Genomic DNA, 23876 nt, shown 5'->3' on the forward strand with positions numbered 1-23876 from the left:
ATCCATTCTTTAAATGAGGTGCCACTCATCAGGAAATACCAAGAACGGAGATTCATTCTTTCGAGTGGGCAATTCAGGGTGTGAGTAAGTATTATGGGGTAACCTGAGCTCCCTGTCTGATTATCAGTTATTATGTTGGTAGTTATGAGTGCAGAGGAAGACTGGCTTGAATTTTGGACTATTATTTAGTGTACTGTCACAGTGTGTGCTGACAAATGACTTGAACCCAGGTGTGGAGGAATGACAGACTCCCACGTTGAGACAGAAACAAGAATTTATTCAAAGGAATTCCAACTCGGTGGCTTGACCAAGTGACAATGCGAGATGAATAATTTTTGAAAATAAAGGATCACATGACCAGTGCTAATTGGGAGTCCACTTTAAGCAATCACAGTATGCTGAAACCCTGTGCCAGTCAAATAAATTTGATCAGCTTAAACAGGAAGTACAAGGGCTTAATGACCCTAGATAAGGCAACAATTAACAAACACAGGTACATAGGCCCACAGGGCTCATGACAGGGGATATAAGGAGTTAAGTGTTTTCTACCCAGAATATTTGAAATGAACTTCCTGATGTGGTGGTTGTTATGTTTTGTAACTTCAAAACATTAAACTAATTCAAAGGAAGACACGGGAGTACAAAATGTGAGTTTAATTTTGTGTTTACTTTAAGCGTGGTGCACACAAATCACGCGGTAATGTGATGATGTATGCAATTCATACATAGAAAACTTACAGCACGTACAGCCCACAAAGCTATGCCGAACATGTACTTACCTTAGAACTACTTAGGCTTACCCATAGCCCACTACTTTTCTAAGTTCCATGTACCGATCCAGGAGTCTTTTAAAAGACCCTATCGTTTCCGCCTCCCCCACCGCCGCTGGCAGCCCATTCCAGGCACTCACCACTCTCGGCGTAAAAAAAGTTACCCCTGACATTTCCTCTGTACCTGCTTCCAAGCACCTTAAAACTGTGTCCTCTCACGCTAGCCATTTCAGCCCCAGGAAAAAGCCTTTGTCTATCCACACGATCAATGTCTCTCATTATCTTGTACACCTCTATCAGGTCACCTCTCAACCTCCTTCGCTCCAAGGAGAAAAGGCCGAGCTCACTCAACCTATTCTCATAAGGCATGCTCGCCAATCTGGGCAAAATCTTTGTAAATTTCCTCTGCATCCTTTCTATGGTTTCAACATCCTTAGTGTAGTGAGGCGACCAGAACTGAGCACAGTACTCCAAGTGGGGTCTGAACAGGGTCCTATATAGCTGCAACATTACCTCTCAACTCTTAAACTCAATCCCACGGTTGATGATGGCCAATGCACTGTATGCCTCCTTAACCACAGAGTCAACCTGTGTAGCAGCTTTGAGTGTCCTGTGGACTCGGACCCCAAGATCCCTCTGATCCTCCACACTGCCAAGAGTCTTACCATTAATGCTATATTCTGCCATCATATTTAACCTACCAAAATGAACTACCTCACATTTATCTGGGTTGAATTCCATCTGCCACTTCTCAGCCCAGTTTTGCATCCTATCAATGTCCTGTTGTAACCTCTGACAACCCTCCACACTATCCACAAAACCCCCAACCTTTGTGTCATCAGCAAATTTACTAACCCATCCCTCCACTTCCTCATCCAGGCCATTTATAAAAATCACAAAGAGAAGGGGTCCCAGAACAGATCCCTGAGGCACACCACTGGTCACCGACCTCCATGTAGATCATGACCCATTTACAACCACACTTTGCCTTCTGTGGGCAAGCCAGTTCTGGATCCACAAGACAATGTCCCCTTGGATTCCATGCCTCCTTACTTTCTCAATAAGCCTTGCGTGGAGTAACTTGTCAAATGCCTTGCTGAAATCCATATACAGTACATCTACAGCTCTACCTTCTTCAATACACTTAGTTACATCCTCAAAAAATTCAATCAGGCTCGTAAAGTACGACCTGCCTTTGACAAAGCCATGCTGACTATTCCTAATCATATTATGCCTCTCCAATTGTTCATAAATCCTGCCACTCAGGATCTTCTTCATCAACTTACCAACCACTGAAGTAAGACTCACTGGTCTATAATTTCCTGGGTGATCTCTACTCCCTTTCTTAAATAAGGGAACAACATCCACAACCCTCCAATCCTCCGGAATCTCTCCCATCCTCATTGATGATGCAAAGATCATCGCCAGAATTATCCCCCATTTTCACAGCGAGCGGGAGACACAACAACAACCCGCTGGTTTACGGTGTTAAAAAGTCTGTTTCGTCACTTTTTACGAGCTCAGTGCCCAAAGATCACGAAGATGGTGACCTCAAAATCACTACAGATCCTGACAGATCCATTCTTCTTTGCTGCTGGAACCACTGGCATTGCCCATGGGCTCCACTCAACCTTGGAAAAACTTCCTTCAGCCTCCATGTGATCATGGCTAGATCCATGTAGCTAGTTATCATGGATGGTACCAAATACACTGTTGTATGAATAACTTCTTCTCGGGCTTCCAACCAGGTACAGGTATCAATTTTAACGAATATTTTGATGGCCATCTCTTCCACTTTCATCAGGGATGATGTCTAGGCATGTTTTGTCTGGTGGTATTCATACCCCCTTCATCCATTTCTCCTGATTGGTATGTCCTCAGTCAATCACTTTTCACTATCCTACCTTGTTTACAAATAAATTCCGATTCTTACTTAGAGCAAAAACTTCAATCTTCATTAAAATTCTTATTCTCTAGTCTTATTTCAATAGCTTCCTTCATCAGGGTGGTTTCAAAAGCCATTGGCATGGCACAATAGTTTTGTGTCATTGGAAACAATTCTATGGCCACTGTGAATGCAATGTTTTGCTACTGCCAGTTTCTCCAGGTAACCCAAGTGGCTATATCTCCTGTGCTCCTTGATGTGGGTTTCCACCATGTGCCCCATCTAGCCAATACACACAGCTCTGCATTCACAGGGAATCCTGTATACGCCAGTCGCCCTGAGTCCCAGGTTATCTTTGACCTGCATAAACTGGGATCTGAGCTTCCTTATGGCATTGTGCATGGTATTATTCCGCTATTCCTTCAGGATCCTGGTAATCCTTCCAGAAACCACGGAAATATAGGGAAGACGGTGGTAGTGACGGGTTCCTCCTCGTTGTTAGGTTTCCTGTTTTTTTCCACTAGTTCTTTTAAGGAAGCACAAGTAATAGCTTGTGCCGGTCAAATATTAGTTTGTCATTGAAACGTTGGTTAAAATCAATACCTGTACCTGGTTGGAAGCCCGAGAAGAGTTTATTTGCTCGGAAAGCACTAGATCCTTTTTTACGCTGTTGTCTATTAAATAAATAATAGTGGTGGAGTCAGATAAAATTATAATGTTGAAAAGGTGTTTGGACAGGTACTTAAAGAGGAAAGGCATAGAGGAATGTGCATCTAATGTATCAAATGAGGTTAGCATAGATTGATATCATGGTCAGCATAGCCAAGGTGCCAAGATGGGCTGAAAAGGCTCACTTCTGTATTCTACAATTCTATGATTGATTCACTGATCACCCTTGCATGCATTGTAGTCAGATTATGATGTCAATCGTTGTGCAAAGTTGACTGAATGCTAATGCTGCCACTCTTAAACTCCATGTTTGTGTCCAATTCATTTCACACCCTCACAACCCTTTGAGTGAAGAATTAATGCATGTTTTCTGAATTATGGATAATCCTGGAATGGTTGAGAAAACATGGAATAGGGAAAGGTGCTAAAGGAGGGAGAAGAAGGCAGAGATGAGAAGGAAATTTCCACAGTAAGGATGCTGATTAGAGTTCGCAGAACTGCCTGGATTTAACAACATTCAAAGCTTGTTTTGGCTGCATTGCACAAAAGAATTTATGATAGAAATCTTCAGAGGAAGGACCATACTGTCTTTGACTGTGACTGCAAACTTTTATGCATCTGACTCCCACTTGGCGTGTTGCTGGAGATGTAAACGGAATCTAGCTGCACAAATGAAGTTTGTAAGCCAAAATGAGGCACTTCTTCCCATTTTCTTATGCCGATGAAGAAAGAATGTGAATATACTCATGTTACTTCCCCATACTGATATGAATCCTTATCACTGTGTTCTAGCTGCAAGAAACAAAGTTTTGTTTCAAAAAGTGATTGAAATTCGTTGTAACACCAATGCTAATGCAAGATAGATCATATATGCCACCTAGGGGACAAATCACAAATAAATGAACATGTACTCAATGAAGAAGAAAATATTTTCTCTTCTGATTGCCAGAAAGTGAACAGGACTTCGTATCGGAAAATATTGCTCCATGTTTATATGCATTCTTTTTGAAGGCATATCCATTTGCTTGGGAAACACTAAAATGAAGGATTAGACCCTAACTCCCTAAGATAAAGGAGCAGAATGAGGGTATTTGGCCCTCTGAGTCTGCGCCACCATTTCATCATGGTTATCCATTTCCCTCTCAGCCTCAGTCTCCTGCCTTCTCCCCGTAACCCTTCATGGTCTGATGAATCAAGAATCGATCAACGACAATGAATTCCACAGATTCACCTCTCTGGCTAAAGAAATTTCTCCTCATCGCCATTCTAAATAGATGCCCTTCTATTCTGAGGCTGTGCCCTCTGGTCCTAGACTCCCCAACCATAGGAAATATCCTCTCCACATCCACTCTGTTGAGATCTTTCAATATTTAATAGGTTTCAATGAGATCAAAGGATTCAAAGATCCAAGGTACATTTATTATTGAAGTATGTATGCAGTATATAACCCTGAGATTCATCTTCCCAGAAGCAGCTACGGAACAAAGAAAGAAAACAATGGAAACCCATTCAAAGAAAAACATCAAACCCCAATGTGCAAAAAAAGAACAAATCATGCAAGCAACAAAAAAATGAGCACAAAATAAAGAATATAAAACACCAAATCACAAATCATCAAAGCAGTCTAAGCATATTCATTTCAATTCAGTTCAGTTCTATCTAACGCCGTGCTGTTCATTAACTTCCGGCTGCAGAGACAGTCTCCCCCCCCATTCAAAATTGCACAAAGAAGTAACTAAAAAAGGAATGACCATACACCAGAAACACATCATTACATGAACAACAGAGTTCAATCCACAAACTGTGTTGATTAAACCTTGCCCAAGTCTGAAGACTCTAACACTATGCTCTGGTGAGAGCGAGAGGGAGAGAGAGAGACCTTTCGAATGCAGGGATCTTGACCAGCTTCAAGTTCCTTGGTGTCAAAACCGCAAAGGATCTTTCCTGCACTCAACACATTGATGCAATCACAAAGAAGACACGTGAAGCACCTTCAATAACTCCAAAAGACTGAAGTTGGGTAAAATACTGAAAGGCTTTTATTCGCTGTACAATACGACCACCATGCTGAGTGTCTGCCCCTGGACTGAGGGGGAGGGGCAAGGCAAAATCACCTTTATTCAGAAATCTGTGGGAGGAGCCACAGGGGCAGTCAGCAGAGGGGCGTGTCCAGACAGTTAACCCAGTTACAACATATATATGGTTTACCATATTCACCCCTCCTTTTTTTTTAAATGAGTCCCACGGGGTGAAGTGACTGACAGTATTTAAAACAAGTATATTTACAGGTCAAGTCCATCAGGTGGTCGAGTCCGTCGCTGTGATCTACATAGTACCGGTGGTGATTGCATCGGCGACGGCGGTTGTGCTGGCTCCGGCCTGGCTTGAGGTGCCGGCACGTTAGGCGTTGGTAATCCCTCGTGCGTGTGCGTCGCGCCCAGTATGGGAGTGTCGTGTGGTGTTTGTGTAGGGTTTGGAGTGCGCCGTGTCTAGTGGGTATATATATCGGTGGATACGGGGTTAATAGTCACCACGGAGTGTTCAGGGTAGGGGCCTGGTGCTCCTGCGGGCACCAGGTCGCAGATGGAGACCGTGCCCTCCCGCCCATCAGGTAAAACCACATAGGCATACTGGGGGTTCGCATGAAGTAAGTGAACCCTCTCGACCATCGGGGAGTACTTATTGCTCCTCGCATGTTTCCGGAGCAGCACTGGCCACGGGGACGTCAGCCAAGTTGGTAGGGTTGTCCCAGTGGTCGACTTTCTGGGAAAAGAAAAGAGCCGCTCATGAGGGGTGGCATTGGTGGCCATGCATAACAGGGAGCGGGTGGAGTGGAGTGCCTCGGGAAGGACCTCCTGCCAGCGGGAGACCGGCAGTCCCTTTGACCTGAGGGCTAAGAGTGTGGCTTTCCACACCGTGGCATTCTCCTTCTCCACCTGTCCATTCCCCCAGGGATTATAGCTCGTGGTCCTACTAGTTGCAATTCCCCCAGCCAGCAGGTATTGGCGCAGCTCGTCACTCATAAACGAGGACCCTCTGTCACTGTGGATATAACATGGGTATCCAAACAGAGTGAAGAGCTTGTGCAGGGCTTTTATAACTGACGTGGTAGTGGTGTCGGGGCAAGGGATGGATGGCGAAGGGGAACCGCGAGTACTCGTCGATAACGTTAAGAAAGTACACATTGCGGTCGGTGGAGGGAAGGGGCCCTTAAAGTCAACACTCAGTCGTTCAAAGCGGCGGGTGGCCTTGATTAGTTGTGCATTTTTGGGTCGGTAGAAGTGCGGTTTGCACTCTGCGCAGACTTGGCAGTCCCTGGTCATCGTCCTGATCTCCTCAAAGGAGTAGGGCAGGTTCCGGGCTTTCATAAAGTGGAAAAGCCGGGTGACCCCCGGGTGGCAAAAATCTGCATGTAGGGCGTATAGCCGGTCGATCTGCGCGCTGGCGCACGTTCCCCGGGATAGGGCATCGGAGGGCTTGTTGAGCTTCCCAGGCTTGTACATGATGTCATAGTTGTAGGTGGATAGTTCGATTCTCCACCTCAGAATTTTATCATTTTTGATTTTGCCCGGCTGTTGGTTATTAAACATCAATGCGACTGAGCGCTGGTCAGTTAGCAGGGTGAAACTTCTGCCGGCGAGATAGTGCCTCTAGTGCCTAATAGCTTCCACTATGGCCTGGGCCTCTTTCTCCACCGCGGAGTGCCGCCTTGAAGTGTACAGGGGAAGAACGCCACTGGTCTTCCCACCTGGTTGAAGGTAGCAGCCAGTGCAAAGTCGGAGGCGTCACTCTCTACTTGGAAGGGAATGGCCTCATCCACCGCATGCATTGCTGCTTTGGCAATGTCCCCTTTTACGCAGTTGAAGACTGCTCGGGCCTCGGCTGAGGGGGGGAATGTGGTGGACTTGACCAGGGGGCGGGCCTTGTCTGTGTAGTTAGAGACCCATTGGGCATAATATGAAAAGAAGCCCAGGCAACTTTTGAGGGCTCTGAGGTTGTTGGGAAGAGGGAGTTCCAACAGGGGGTGCATACAGTTGGGGTCAGGGCCAATAACTCCATTCTCCACGACACACCCAAGGATAGCAAGTCGAGTGGTCCTGAATACACACTTGTCCTTGTTATAGATGAGATTGAAAGCTTTGGCCACTTGGAGAAATTTTTGGAGGTTGTTGTCATGATCCTGCCAGTCGTGACCGCAGATGGTGATGTTATCCAGATATGGGAACGTGGCCTTCAGTTGGCACTGGTCCACCATCCGGTCCATTGCCCTCTGGAAGACAGATACACCATTCGTGACACCGAAGGGGACACGCAGGAATTGATAAAGCCTGCCGTCGGCCTCGAAGGCGATGTAAGGGCAGTCCTCCTGGCGGATGGGAAGCTGATGCTAAGCAGATTTTAGGTCTATGGTCGAGTACACCTTGTACTGTGCTATCTGATTGACCATATCCGCGATGCGGGGTAGAGGGTACGCATCAAGCTGCGTGAACCTATTGATGGTCTGGCTATAGTCCACGACCATCCTATTCTTCTCCCCGTTCCGAACAACGACCACCTGCGCCCTCCAAGGACTTGTGCTTGCCTCAGTGACCCCCTCCCTGAGCAGCCACTGCACCTCCAACTTAATGAAGGCTCTGTCCCCCGCGCTGTACCTCCTGCTTTTAGTTGCCACAGGTTTACAGCCGGGGGTCAGGTTGGCGAATAGTGGTGGGGGAGGGATCTTGAGGGTGGAGAGGCTGCAAGTCGTGTCGGTAGTGCGGCTGTTGGCATGGTGTTGGGTGGGATGTGCGGGTCGGTGTGTGTGGGTAGTGAGTAGCGGGATATGTGACGTATCCCTACAAAACTGGGGATTTACAACAGTAATCGGTGGGAGGGGCCCATCTTACTTCATTGTCACGCTTTTCAGGTGGCTCTGGAAGTCGAGCCCCAATAGCACAGGGGCACACAGTTGAGGCAAGACCAGTAACGTAAAGTCTCGATGTTCTGTGCCCTGCACCACTAGCGTCGCTACACAACACCCCTGGATGTCTGTTGTATGCGACCCGGAAGCAATGGTGACCCTCTGACTTACCGGCTGTATCACGAGTCCGCAATGCTACACCGTGTCTGGGTGGATAAAACTCTCCGTGCTGCCTGTGTCAAGCAGGCAGCTTGTCCTGCGCCCCTCCACCGGGATGTCCATCATTGACCTTGCGTGCTGGTGGGGAGCGCTTTGGTCGAGGGTCACGGAGGCCAGGGTTGAGTCACTGTCTTGGTCCAGCGTGGTGGGGTGCCCCGTGAGCACCCGTTGGTCATAGGCGGTGGGAGGTGGCGCCGACCAAGGTGGCCGCCCCCATGTCTCGCACAAGGTGGCGGTGTGCAGGGAGGATGGCGGCAAGCAAGATAGCGACCCCCATGTCTCGCACGCGGTGGCGGCGTGCAGGGGAGATGGCGACCCACATGTCTCGCACGCGGCACTGCTCGATCCTGCTCGCGATTTGGACTTACAGACTTTGGCGAAGTGGCCCTTCTTTCCGCAGCTGGAGCAGGTAGCTTGTCAAGCCGGGCAGTGTTTCCGGGGGTGCTTCTCTTCCGCAGAAGTAGTACTTCATGGACTCGCGACTGGCGGCAGCCGAGGTCGATTCGCCGGCAGCTTGCGGCACCCATGAGGCCGTCGGGGGATCGCGTGCCTGGAGAGCCTCAGAATTATGCAGAGCGGCCTCCGGCGTGTCGGCCAGTTCGATTGCCGAACTTAAGGTAAGATCGGTTTTTTCCAACAGCCGCTGGCGCACACACACTGATCTGGTCCCCGTGACAAAGGCATCTCTCACTAGGAGTTCTGCATGCTGCACCACCGTCAGCTCCTGGCAATTGCAGGCTCGCACGAGCATCTGTAGGGCCTGGATGAACTCAGCATTTGATTCCCCGGGCCGTTGTTGCTGTGTCACTAAGCGATGCTGAGCATAGATGCTGTTTATTGGCCGCAGATATTGTCCTTTGAGGGTGCTCATCGCGCCGTCGTAGCTTGGCTGGTCTCTGATCAGCAAATAGACTCGTAGACTGACCCTGGAGAGTAGAACTCTGCGCTTCGCTATGGGGTCGGTCGCTTTAATCTCCTCTAGGTACGCTTCGAAGCAGGCCAGCCAGAGTTCGAAAGCGTTTCCAGCTTCAGGCATTTGCGGATCGAGGTCTAACTTACTGGGTCTCAGAGCGTGTTCCATTCTTTAAAATGTACAGCGAATAAAATTGAAGGACCTTCAATAACTCCAAAAGACTGAAGTTGGGTAAAATACTGAAAGGCTTTTATTCGCTGTACAATACGACCTCCATGCTGAGTGTCTGCCCCGGACTGAGGGGAGGGGCAAGGCGAACTCACCTTTATTCAGGAATCTATGGGAGGAGTCACAGGGGCAGTCAGCAGAGGGGCGTGTCCAGACAGTTAACCCAGTTACAACATTTACATGGTTTACCACAACATGCTAGTAGTTCTACTTCAGGAGGAATTTGAGGAGATTTGTTATGTCACCAGACCCTAACAAATTTCTCTTGATGTATAGTGGAGAGCATTCTGACTGGTTGCTTTATAACCTGATATAGAGCCTCCAGTTTAAGGACTGGAAACTTCAGAGGGCTGTAGCCTCACTTAGTATTATAAAGGGCACAACCCTTCCCACCAACAAGGAAATCTTCAAGAAGTAGTGCTTCAAGAAGACCCTTATCACACGCGACATGCCTGTTTAGCATTACTTTACATTGGGAAAGAGGTACAGGAGCCTGAAGACCCACACTCACTGTTTTAAGAACAGCTTCTTTCTCTCTGAAATCAGATTTATGAATGGTTCGTGGACCATAAACATGACTTCGTTATTTGTCTTTTGCACTATGTATTTATTGTGTAAACTATAGTATTTTTCTGTCTTGCACTGTGTTGCTGCTGAAGAACAACAAATTTCATGACATACGTCAATGATATTAAAATCTGGTCTGATTCTCATTCCGCTCAGAATTAATTTTCTCAGTTGTCATGCATAGGGTTCTTTATCACCTGAATTAATATCACTTTTGCCTTTGACAACACGTCAAAAATATTTAATACATTGGTCATTAGAATTCAAAAGAACTGAAGATGAAGATTTCAGTCAAAGAAATAAGATTGTGACTTATTCATTTTGATCTTTGTTCTTACATTCTCAGATCGGTTATAATTTCTGTACAAGCCTTCGTATCGTTCTTTCTTATTATGTTACTAATTTGTACTTCTCATCCCATATAAAATCCTATCCCCATTCCTAGAACCAGTTATCAATCTGAGAATAATCAGTCGGACGTTTAGGTCTGTGGTGTTGAGAATCTAGAGGCTCAATCACAGTTTTTTCCTAAACAGAGATTGACAGATTTTTGGATATTTGGGGAATCAAGGGAAATGGACTTAGTAGAGGAAAAGGATGCTGTAGTTGAAGATTTTGAATACACCAAATGCTTTGTTTTTTTATATTCTTTACAGTAGGATGAAAGAGGCACAATTCTAAAAGGTCTGACAAGGATAGAAGGATCTCAGGTCCTTTCTGCATAGTTTCCTGGAAGTGGCAGGATAGATTGAGTAATTATTAAATACAAACAAATTATATTGTAGGTTTATCCTTGAATCTTTCCTCTGCCTGGTAATCCTTTTCCATTAAAGAACTCAGAATAGCGTCTGCTTTGGGATTCTAATGCTATTCATGCAAATGGTACAGCCATCCAAACAAAGCTGGAGCTCAGTACTAGGGAAAGCACACTATCCTTACAGTGGATGTGAAAGGTTTTACAGAGAGAACATGTATGCCTTTCAATGTCTGTTGCAGTTAGTCCAATTCTCAGAGGCATGTAGAACACTGTTACCCAATAGACCATGAGTAGAATTAAGTTAGAAGTTTTCATTGGAAATTTATATATGTTGTAGCGGCAAAACCAAACCAAACAAAAAACTAAGCAATTGCCAGTAGCCTGCGACCACTACAGATTTGTTATACTCGCATGACACAAAGAGAAAGTGGGAGAAATACACAAATGGAATTGGAAGGCACCTTGAGGAAGTCAGCCAACGACATCACCAGGCAACCATTAAAATGGAATCCTAAGGAAAGAGGAAACTGGCTCTGAACAGAGATGACAGAGGTCATCAATGTCCTATGTTCCACTGGGAGATAGGGGTGCAACAACAGCAACCAATTCTAGTGCAATCTAGCCATCCATGTAAATAGTATTATTGATATTATTTTGTTTGTCAATTGGACTAGGAAGTATTCTTGCTGTAGTAATGAATAATCAGGTGTTCTTCCAGCTTAAAAAAAACATGGGAAATAACTCAATCACTTCTTTTCTACAAAAGGCAGGGCCAAGCCAATCACCCAATTACCATCCAAACAATCTGATCCTGAACATAAGCACTGTGATGGAAGATGTCATTAGAAGTGCAGTCAAATAGAGCTTTCTCACTAATATGCTTTACATCAATACTCTGTTTCAGTTCTGTCAGAAAGTTTGGCTTGGTTTCCTTTACAGCTTTGGTCTGCCCCAGGTGAAAATGCAGAATTTCAGATGTGAAGTAAGAATGACTGCCCTGGACATGAAGGCGCTATTCTTTATTCTTTCACTATTCACTGTATCTCACTTTAGCATTGACAAACTTCAGTATATTATTGAAGTCAGTAAGAATTGTGGGTACATTTTCCACTATCTGGAGTCATAAAGCAAGATTGTTGTTGTAGTTGTGCACATGCATAAATTCTTTGTCATGTTAAATAGTTTTCGATGTCAATTTAATTGACTACTGTAAAAAAACACTATTAGTACATTAATATTCCCTGATAAGATGGTTTGATAAAAGGTTACTTATTAAGAACAGAAGAAGTATATTTTGTTGTATGAAAAGTAAGAAGCAGGAATTGTATACTGACAATGAGCATCTACCAGCAGTAAAGCCATATTTGGTAACCCTGCCACAGAGCTATGATTGTATGCTGGATAACTTCAAAATGGACCTCAGTGACTGGAGAATGGTGCTGAGAGATTTCTGAAATGCCATCGACTAGAACATACGGATAACCAAGCTTTTGTGCGTGCGTGCGTGTGTGCGTGTCAAAAAACTAAAATATTAACAAAAATGCAGGACATGTACAGCAGGAAGTGTAAGATCTGTAGAGTAAAAAATATCAGAGTTGATATTCACAATCATCTTCATCAGATCATGAACACACTTTTAAATGAGACTATACACTATTTAAAACTGTTTTTGATTCTGGTGGATTCTATGCTATTACGTCACCTAATTAGGTTAAAATCAGCAGAACAAGTGCTGAGTATACTCATCTGCCTGGGATCACCAGAGCTGATCCTACCAATATTTGACGATCTTGAGATTTTTGGAATTACCAAACAAGCAACAGATGTCATTGTAAACGGCAGTGAAAACAATCTCCAATATCTATGATGTCTGGACCATGACTCAGATCTGGAGCCCTGAGGGTAGAAGTGATATTTACACAACTTACAGCAACTTCTGAGATGGCAGTTGATTTCAATCCATTAAGATTCAATAGCTATGTTTTAAAGATCTTTTCTCCTGATCCCATATCAATGGTTTATTTTTTCAAAGATATAAGCTCTTCTCCTAGAAAGTGGAAACTTTGTGACAAATCTGGTCTGCAAACAACCTCGATAATTCCTCCTCCACAACATCCATAGATATTGCTCAATCAATTGAGTTTCTCCAGCAGTTTGGTTTTGATCCTGATTTCAGCATTTACAATCTCTTGTGTCTACAGTTTGGTGTTTTTCTTTTAAACTGTCATCATTCAGAGAAGGAAAATGCTGGCTGAGCTGTGAATTTGCTGTGCTTGGATTATGCAGTGATGAACCTGGCACTCTATGAACATTAGTAGTTCATTAAAATTATATTTCCATATAGAAATGGAAATAGATTAATCAAACAGATTATTGAACTCCTAACCTTTATTCTACCATTTATTCCACCATGACAGCGTCCTCAGGAGTCTGCAGAAATTCAGCAGGTCATCGAAACCTTGACTAACTTCTATAGATGTGTGGTGGGAAGTGTACTGACTGGCTGCCTTACGGCCTAGTATGGAAACACCTTTGAGCGGAAAATCTTACAGAAAGTCGTGGATTCGGCCCAGTACCTCATGGGTAAAGCCTTTCCAACCATTGAGCACATCTACATGAAATATTGGCATAGAGAAGCAGCATCCACCATCAAATATCCTCACCACCCAAGCCATTCTCTTTTCTCGCTGCTGCCATCAGGTAGAAGGTACAAGTGCCTCAGGACTCACACTACCAAGTTCAAGAACATTTACTGTCCCTCAGCCATCAGGCTTTTGAACTAAAGGGGATAACTACACTCATTTAAAGACTCTTTATCTTGTTATTTCATGGTCATTATTTATTGCTATTTATTTATATCTGCGTTTGCACAGTTTGTAATCTATTGATCCTGTTTACAGTTATTGTTCTATAGAACACGTGCCCGTGTGTTGGTGTTCGTCTAGTTATCTCAAGGTCGCTAGTTCGAGCCTCAACTGTGGCAGCGTGTTTGTGCCCTTGAGCAAGGTACCTAATCACACATTGCTCTAGTGTCTGTGCGAGGAGTGGTGCCCCACATAAACTTCCAATCTGCGCTTTGTAAGGCATGAAAATGCCCGACGCAGGCCTCTCATGGTCTGAGTTGACGTTCCCTTCTATAGATTTGCTAAGTATGCCCACAGAAAGAAAATCTCAGGATTGTATGTGGTGGCATGTATGAACTCTGATAATAAATTTTACTTCAAACTTTTGAACTTTGAACTTTAATTAAATCATAGGTGATTTGAGGCCTAACACCAGATACATCCTTTGCTCGTACTCCTTAAAAATTTTGGTTACTAAAAGCAGTAATTTTTCTGGTTTAAAGTGATCAATTGAATTATCATCTATTGTCATTCGCAGAATGAATTCTAGATTCTCACCACCCTCTCCCATTTGAAATGTTTAACTTTGAAAAAAATGGCCTCAATTTTTAAAAAGCCTCAACGTCCTACAATTATGAACCAATCTGTGTAACTTTCAAATCTTGAAAGCGCTAATCAAATCACAGCTTAATCTTCCTATAAATATGATCCTAGTTTGTAAAATACCATAATTCAACTCCTGAGTCGAGATATTCTTCTGGTAAATCTACTCTGTACATCCTCTGAATAAAATATTTTCCTCTCTCCTGGTCTCATACTTCTTTGAATCTACACAACTTTTATTTTCTATTAAAAAAATACTATGTTCTATCCTTCTATACAGTGGATGAATTCACATTTACATACCTTTACATATAATTAATTTTCCTATTTGCTCAGTCTGTTAATATTTCTTCGCAATTTATGTTCTATATATACCCTTAATATCCTCATGAATTGCAAACCACTGAAATGACAAAGAAATACTATCAGTATTTGAAAAATACAAACTAGAATATGTGACTTGCAATCCCATTGACTGGGCTATTTGTAAATATTAAGAATAGATATGTTCCCCCAACACAGACACTTCAAGAACACTATTGACTTTCTATTCGAAATATATTTTCTTCATGTTTGTTGCCTATGTCCTGTCCTTGTTTATGGCCACAAAGGCTTCATAGTTTAGATTTGTACCATTGCATGAAGTGAGCTTTTTATTTGCTAGCACCACCTAGACACGTAATATCATTTAAAATGCATCCAATGTGTATTAGCCACAAATGCATTTAGTATTTTATGTACATAACTTTTCCAGTCCTCTTGGTGGCTCGTTTCCTACAGAATCAATCTTGATCAGCAGCATCACATGTACTTAACAGTTTTATCAGCATGTTCAGCTCTGCTTCCTGATTAATTCCAGAAGCAGAGACATTGTGTTGTTGTATTACATTATTATGTTCAACCTAAGGTTAACAACAGAGGGCACCATTGCACCAAGCAAAAGAATGAAGCTGTATTTCTTAATATTGGAAAAAATGTGCAATGTCTTCAGGTCAATCAGATCTCAAGAGTGCAAGGACTTTTGAAAATCCACCTGGGCCGGGCTGAGCTCGATGGGATGCCAGTCATAATAAACAAACCACCTATGGAGCAGATACCCTGACAAAGTGGCAATCCGAAATAATCACATCCTGCTCAGTTGCACGTTAATCAGCTTGTCTCTGGAAGTAGGAAAATCCAGGATTAGCCTGGAGGTTTAAGTATAGCTTTTGGGTTGATTATTTTTTATTGAAATCTTTTTTTTTTAATTTGTTGCTTGTTCAGTTTGTTGTGGTTGTGTTGCCAAGCCAATTTGCTGCAATTTTTCTTAAATCTACCTCGTATCATATTTCAGTACGATGAAATCAATTGAAAATATACCTCTGTACGCTGGTGTTAAAGATCATCTCTGATCAGGATGAGTAATTGCACTGAAGTGCCATTTTGGTAAAGAAGTTTCCTAAAAATGGTTTTCTACAGGGTTAATTGATCCCTAAATTAACAAGTAGCACTCATTCACAAGGTTGCATTGCATTTTGGAGACTATATCTTGTCCAAATGCACATTTTTAGGAGGCTATCAGTGGTAAATGATGTGTATTTTGCGTGCTATTTAAAGGAATACTAAACATTTCATGCATGCCTGCTGATCAGACTGAAGGGGTCGCTTACACTTAAAGACTGCAAAACCATTTACCACCAATGACGCACTTTTTAAATACTATGGTAAAACAGCAACCAGTTTTCATCCACCAATCTGTCAGAAACAACAGTATGTTCTGGTTCTGTAGATGACAGAATAAAGATTCGCCGAGTGCTGTGATATCTTCCTTGTGCTTTCATACAGCACAGTGGGGTCTTTTACCTCCACATGATACAACAGGCCAGGATTCACAGATCAGGTGACACTTCTGACCTATTGTTATTGCCATATGAATACCATCATAGATTTTTCTACTTGGACTTGAAGCTAATGGCACAACCTGAGAGTCCAACCCACAGAGCCATAGCCAACACGGGAAAGTCTGACATAGCAATGTAAGTTCCTGCTGGAATGGGATGGGGGTTGTGGAGGAGGATACACTGCCACCCTTGTCTGGAGATGTCTCCCTTTCCAATACCCTGTGTGTGGTTCTTGGAACAGAAATCTTATCTCTTTCTCTTTCCACAGATTTCCAACATCAACAGCCTCTATTTTTTGAGTTTCACTGATATCATGGAATGAGTCTGGCCATATTCAAAACCAACCTTTGGCTGCTCAGAGTCCATAGAATATGATTAAATTAATTGTGACTGCATGCTGAAATATTTAGCTACTAAGATGTTGGTTTCATGTAGGTTTCACCTCTATCATTCACTTAATTCAGCATTGCCAGCTTCCCAGAAGTGCAGGCAACATTGCCTGTCCTTATATCCCTGGGCAGTCTCCACTGACAACCCAAGAACCTTTCCTTGTCACCACTGGTTTTCATTCACTCAATATTCAGGCTGTTGTGAAAAAAAATGACATCTTTGTAGTCAATGCCATGTTTCTGGTAGGGACACAAGGTGGAGTCATCCTGAGAGAGATCCCATTGCTGGAGAGTTGCCCAGATGGATGGATCCCGGGGACACAAGTGCGGCCCTCTTCTTCCCTGGCTATTCTCTCCAATGCAGCTGTGTGCTGAAATCTGAGATCCATAGAGCTAGACTCTTAGTTGAAATGCCATCAGCTTTGTGAAATGGATATTCTGGAGCCTGAGATACACACCCAGCACAGGTGGAGACTGTATTATTGCATGCTGTGTGCTGTACCACTAGCAATCCATGGCAGCTTGTGGCCTTATAGCTTGAAGGTCAGGAGGCAGAGCTGGAAGAACATAAAGCTGGAGAGCAAGGGGTATAACAACCTCATCTCTTGCCAGCTTTTCTGGTAGCAAACAGCAGCCCTGGTAACCCCCCTGTTCACCCTGTTGACAATAATAAACCCATTACAAAATAATCAGCCGAAGTCTTTACCCAGCTACATGTCTAAAACAAGAGAGAGAAGGTTTAAAGTGATAGAGTAGTAACTTAAAGGAGATTTGAAGGGTTAGGTTTTCACATAAAGGCTTGTAGTTATCTGGAATGCGCTGCCAAAGGAAATGATAGAGGCAGACACAATTACAATGTTTAAAAAGCATTGGGACAAGCCCATAGATAGGAATAATGTACTGTGCTTATAAAATGGATTCACCCCTCCCCCTCCCCCACCGGAAGTTTTCATGTTTTATTGTTTTACAACATCGAATCAGAGTGGATTTAACTTGTTTTTTTTTGACACTGATCAACAGGAAAAGACTCATTTGTGGAAACAGATCTCTACAAAGTGGTCTAAATTAATTACAAATATAAAACATGAAATAATTGATTACGTAAGTATTCAGCCCCTGTAAAATGACACATCAAATCATCACTGGTGCAGCCAATAGTTTTAGAAGTCACATAATTAGTTAAATAGAGATCTGTTTTTGGAGACCTGTGTGCTGTCAAGGTGTTTCAATTGATTGTAGTGAAAATACACCTGTATCTGAAAGGTCCAACTGTGGGTGAGTTAGTATCCTGGCAAAAACCACGCGATAAAGACAAAAAAAAAACACCCCAAGCAACTCTGCGAAAAGGTTTTTGAAAAGCACTAGTCAGGAGGTGGATACAAGAAAATTTCCAAGTCACTGAATGTCCCTTGGAGTACAGTTACATTAATTCTCAAGAAATGGAAAGAATACAACACAGCGGTAAATCTGCCTCGAGCAGGCTATCCTCGAAAACTGCATACCATGCAAGAAGGGGACTAGTGAGGGAGGCCACCAAGAGACATGACAACTCTGGAGGAGTTACAAGCTTCAGTGGCTGAGATGGGAGAGACTGCGTACGCAACAACTGTCCGGGTGTTTCACCAGTTGCAGCTTTATGGAAGAGTGGCAAAGAGAAAGCCACTGTAGAAAAAAACTCACATGAAATCTTGGCTAGAGTTTGCTAGCAGGCATGCAGGAGATTCTAAAGTCAGCTGCAAGAGGTTCTATGGTCTGATAAAACCAAAATTTGAGTTTTTTTGGCCATCAGAGTAAACACTATGTTTGGCATAAGACAAACATCACACATCTTGAAAAAAAAAAGCTCCTACCATGAAGCATGGTTGTGGCTGCATCATGCTGTGGGAATGTTTCACTGCACCAGGCCCTGGAAGGTGTGTGAAGGTAGATGGTAATACAAATGCAGCAAAATACAAGGAAATCCTGGAGGAAACCCTGATTCAATCTGAAAAAGAATGGCTTAAAAACAACAAAGTTAATATCCTGGAGTGGCCGAGTCAGAGTCTAGACCTCAATCCAACTGAGAATTTGTGGCTGAACTGAAAAAGGGCTGTTCACTCACAATCCCCACGCAATCTGACAGAGCTTGGGCAGTTTTGCCAAGAAGAATGGGGACAAATGCAGTGTCCAGATGTGGAAAGCTGATATATACCCATCCACACAAACTCAAGGCTGTAATTGCTGCCAAAGGTGCATCTACTAAATACTGATGGTGAATACTTATGCAATCAATTATTTTGTGTTTTATATTTGTAAGAAATTTAGATCACTTTGTAGAGATCTGTTTTCACTTTGACACAAAAGAGTCTCCTTCTATTGATCATGTCAACAAAGCCAAGTTAAATTCACTGTGATTCAATGTTGTAAAACAGTAAACATTAAAACTTCCAAGGAGGTGGGGCTGAATACTTTTTATAGGCACTGTAATGCTGGCAAATGGGATTTTGTGGGTGTGTGCTGGTATCAAGTTTGCTGACCGTGAAGTTAAAAACTCAAATGAAGCCCTTAAGCTCTATTGAATATAAATAGTCACAAGTACTCTCACTTAAGGAAGATTATACTGTAACTACCCAATCTTCAAAGACTAGTACACTTCCCTGTTTATTCTCCATGGAGTGTTTAGCTGCCAATACTCACTATTCGAGTGGTGAGTCCCCTCTCCCTACCAAAGAAGAGATACTTCCAGCTAACAAAGTAGTTTAAAATACAATTCATTAATTTTCAGTGATACATGTTTAAATCCAGACAACATTCTCAAAACAGATTTAAAACTCAGAGAGGTTTTCTAACTTAAACATTTCTAAATCACAAAACACTTCTAAAACCCAAAACATTTCAAAACCACAAAATATTTCTAAGGCACAAAGGACAAAAGATTTCCAAAACACAAGCACAATTCTTATAAACTAAACAAACATACCAACAAGTTGCAGATAACAAATTGTCCACCGCAGAAATCAAAATCAGAGGAATGGATTCTTGTTCACCCTGTGTTTCTTCTAAGTTTCTTGATGATCCTTACCCCATTCCTAATAAGCTGAACTGCTCTCTACATTTCTATTGCTACTTCCACTTGGGTGACTTCACACACAAATAATAGTTCTTCAGGCACCCTTTTAACATAAAAGATCTAGAAGTAACTTAGAGACACATTTATCAGGCTACCCAATTAATGCTACTATGCTAACTTCCCAGAGTACATAAAACTTCCAACTATAAACACATAATTCATAGTATTGCTTTGGTATAATTTATGGTATTGCTTTGCACTGCTGTAACTATATGTTATAATTATGTGGTTCTGTCAGTGTTAGTCTTTGGTCTGTCTTGTTTTCTGTGATATCACTCCGGAGAAACATTGTATCATTTCTTAATGCATGTATGCATTTCTAAATGACGATAAAAGAGGACTGTGTTCTCATAATCCAAAAATCTAATTTATCGATACAATAAATAATATTATCCATCTGGCCTACAAGCTTCCTTGAACTAAGTCACTTAGGAGTCAGCTGGTCTGTTTGAAACAAGCCTAATTAAACAACCCATTGTCATAAACTACACCTTGAGAACCAATAAAGCAGGTATAATGAGCTAGCATCTTAGTCAGAGTCTCTATGCTATATAGAAAGCTTGCTTGCAAAGTTATGTTATAGATAATACTTCATTTTAACCTCAAACTTATTACTGTTTTCCAACTACATTTCAAGAACTGAAGACTGACTCACATTTATGACGAGAAACTAAACAAAGCAATATCAGTTGGAAGTTTACATACATCTGTTTAATTTTGCAAGTGGCAGCTGCAGTGTTTAGAAAGCACAGATTAACAAACAACAAAGAGGTGACTATCCATCATGCTCCCCTTTTGCTAAGCAAAGGTTTTGAACACAGTGTCTTCCTATGGGCATCAGCTGAAGATCAAGATTCCTGCCAAAGTTCCTCTTGGGAACAGACTATCACTCCATCCATTGCAGTAGGTTACCTGTGCTAGGGAGGTTCTCTTTGCTCTGATATTCAAAGTACTCATTCAGCACTTCCCAAGGTAGCAGTTTCTGTGTGATATTCTCATAGGAGTATTCGTTTTCTCTGTCTCAGGCCTCCCAAACCTCAAAGGAATGCTATCATTATAATTTTCCATAAACACATGATGATACTTCAATGTTCATATTATAAGTCCACTTAGTCAAACTTTAACATCTTCTCCACAAACAGTTCTTGCCATTTACTTGATGCAAATTCCAATCACTGTCTCTGTTACTATCAGTTTATCAAATCAGCTGGTAATGTCTCACTAAGCTGGAGATAGTTCATCTCTTTCACAGGGCTGTTTGCATTGCTTTCGATGTGGTGCACAGCATTACTCAGGTTTCCTGAACACATGCCTTGTAAACAAGTTACTGATTGTGTACTGCTGTATTCTTTTGCCTAAGGATTAGTAACCTCACATTTTAATTATATAAAATAATATCCATCAGTTACATGGTTTTACAATAAAATATTAAGCATAAATATGAAACATTTACAAAACATAGAAACACAGAAACACAGAAAATAGGTGCAGGAGTAGGCCATTCGGCCCTTCAAGCCTGCACCGCCATTCAGTGTGATCATGGCTGATCATCCAACTCAGAACCCTGTACCTGCCTTCTCTCCATACCCCCTGATCCCTTTAGCCACAAGGGCCATATCTAACTCCCTCTTAAATATAGCCAATGAACTGGCCTCAACTGTTTCCTGTGGCAGAGAATTCCAAAAATTTTGAAAGTTCCCCTGCAGTGAATGCTACTATTGATGTCAAAGCATCTCTAGAAATCACTGGTCATAAGAAGAGCGAGAATAAAAATGAGAAACAGGATGCTCTTTTGTACTGCAAGTCTGTAGGATATCCGCACCCTATTTGGACCTGGCATAAGAAGGTGAAAGATGAATATGTGGATCTGAATAATGACCCTGGATATTATTTCATCAATAATAAAGACAATTACACAGAACTAATAATTAAGACTCTGCATATTGAGACTGACCCAGGTGTATACGCGTGCAATGCCACCAATTACTATGAGTATAACCTTGCCGACACTATCCTGCGTGCACGTAGCAACCTGGCACCTCTCTGGCCCTTCTTAGGAGTTGTGGCAGAAATACTCATTCTGGTCATCCTCATTGTTGTGTTTGAGAAATGAAAGAGACCAGATGAAGTCCCTGACAAGCCAAAGATCCATTCGTCTGAAGAAGTTATTATAAAGTTATTATAAACTTTCAAAAGTAAGGAAGAGTATAGTTCCCCGTTGATGATTTTCTCTATGCCTTTAATGTTAGGTTCTTAGAAAAAGAACATAGTGGTTGGTTATGTCCCTCTCATGACAGTGAATGAATGTTGTAATTCAACATTCTGATACCAACCATGCCATCGGCATAGGTTTCTTCCTATTTTAGTGACTGTTGTCTCAGGTATTCTCCCTTTACTTTGTTAAGGATTGAACCTGACTGGGACAAATTGACACGCCTTCCCAACTTTTCTGTTTTCCCAGAAATCTTTAATTGAGCAAGTGCTATTCATTCAGTTCTGTCAAACAATGGGATTTTATCAACAAAATATCCAAATTATTCCTGTAACATTAAATATAACACAAAATGCAATATTGGTTGGCTTAGTGGTCCTACTTGTTGCATTGTAGGAGTACCACATACACAATATATGCCTATGCCCAAATAGAAAGTAAAACACATTCAAATAGTTCTAACTTCTGACAATATAATGCTTTGTAGACCTCAGAGACCCTAGGATTACATTGCCACTTACTTACAGGGCCTTCAAGGAAATTGCAACAGAAAAGGTAAAAAAAAAGGTTATCAGGACTATAGCCTTCTCAGGGGAAGCTATCATTTTCATCCTGATAAGTCTTATAGCATTATAAAACATAGCACACAAAATATAGTAAAGTAGATGGTTTTCGAAGTCAATGGTGTAAACCATGATAGTATACCATCATTAGCAATGAACAACACGTTTACAAAGTACATTATATAAAATCTTAATCATTTATATATTAAGTTAACTGTGTTAAAAAGTAAATATGCAACATCCAAATAAGTACATGAAAAATAATATTTGTCAACTCATCTTTCCATGGGATTGTGTCATTAGACCAATTATTCATGACAGACACATCCCAACCTCCCTCAAGATGAAGTGAGAGATGTGTATACCCGTACACAACCTTATTGATCAGGATTAGGAAAAGGAGAGGAGCAAAGATAACATGATCAGGTCAGTCCCTGCTATTTACTCTTCCAAGGTTGAGTACGAACCAAAGGAGTAGGTAAAGAGGCGAGTACGAGGCAAGGGATAGCAAAGCAAACGTACGAGATATGGTATAACCTTTGGTAGAGTAGGTCAGATATTGGAGTAATGGAGCCTAAGGAGTGTTGACCAATATACAAGAAACAGAAGTCACCAAAATTCCATCCCTGCAGACTTCAATGCCTCAACAGAAAGAGCATTACAAAAACAATAATTTCAATGGCTGGGGAATTGTCCACTGAAAAACTGTAAAAAAACAAAATCTTCAACTCAATTTAAAGTAACATCAATCTGCTTGGAAACTGTATTTGCTGCTGCAGAAGCTAAATTTGACATCCTGACAGCTTATTTTACTTGTTTATTACTTAGTTTATTATCATAACTGTGTAAAAGTTCAAAGTTGAAAGGTCGAAGTAAATTTTATTATCAAACTACAAATACTGTATGTCACCATATACGATCCTGAGATTCATTTTCTTGTGGGCATACTCAATATTTCTATAGAATAATAACCATAGCAGAATCAATGAAAGATTGCCTAACTAAGGCGTCCAACCAGAGTGCAGAAGACAACAAAAAGAAGAGATAATAATAATAAATAAATAAGCAATAAATATTGAGAACAGGAGATGAAGAGAACTTGAAATTGAGTCTATTAGTTGTGAGAGCATTTCAATGATGGGGTAAGTGGAGTTGAGAGAAGCTATTCCCTTTGGTTCAACAGCCTGATAGTTGGGTATAATAACTGTTTCTGAGCCTGGTGATGTGATTCCAGTGGCTCCTTCACCCTCTTCCTGATGATCACAGTGAGAAGAGAGCATGTTCCAAATCATTTCCTAAATCACAAAGCATTTCTAAAACACAAAAGAAAAAGGATTTCCAAAACACAGGTCCAATTCTTATAAACTAC

At 42.0% G+C, this 23876-nt stretch overlaps 1 pseudogene; it reads left to right on the plus strand.

Moving 5' to 3' along the window:
* The first annotated feature begins 21374 nt into the window (after nucleotides 1–21374).
* Nucleotides 21375–21917, plus strand: LOC140194822 (neuroplastin pseudogene; annotated as a pseudogene).
* Nucleotides 21918–23876: the final 1959 nt, after the last annotated feature.

This window comes from Mobula birostris, chromosome 3, assembly GCF_030028105.1.
Source record: "Mobula birostris isolate sMobBir1 chromosome 3, sMobBir1.hap1, whole genome shotgun sequence".
NCBI lineage: Eukaryota > Metazoa > Chordata > Chondrichthyes > Myliobatiformes > Myliobatidae > Mobula > Mobula birostris.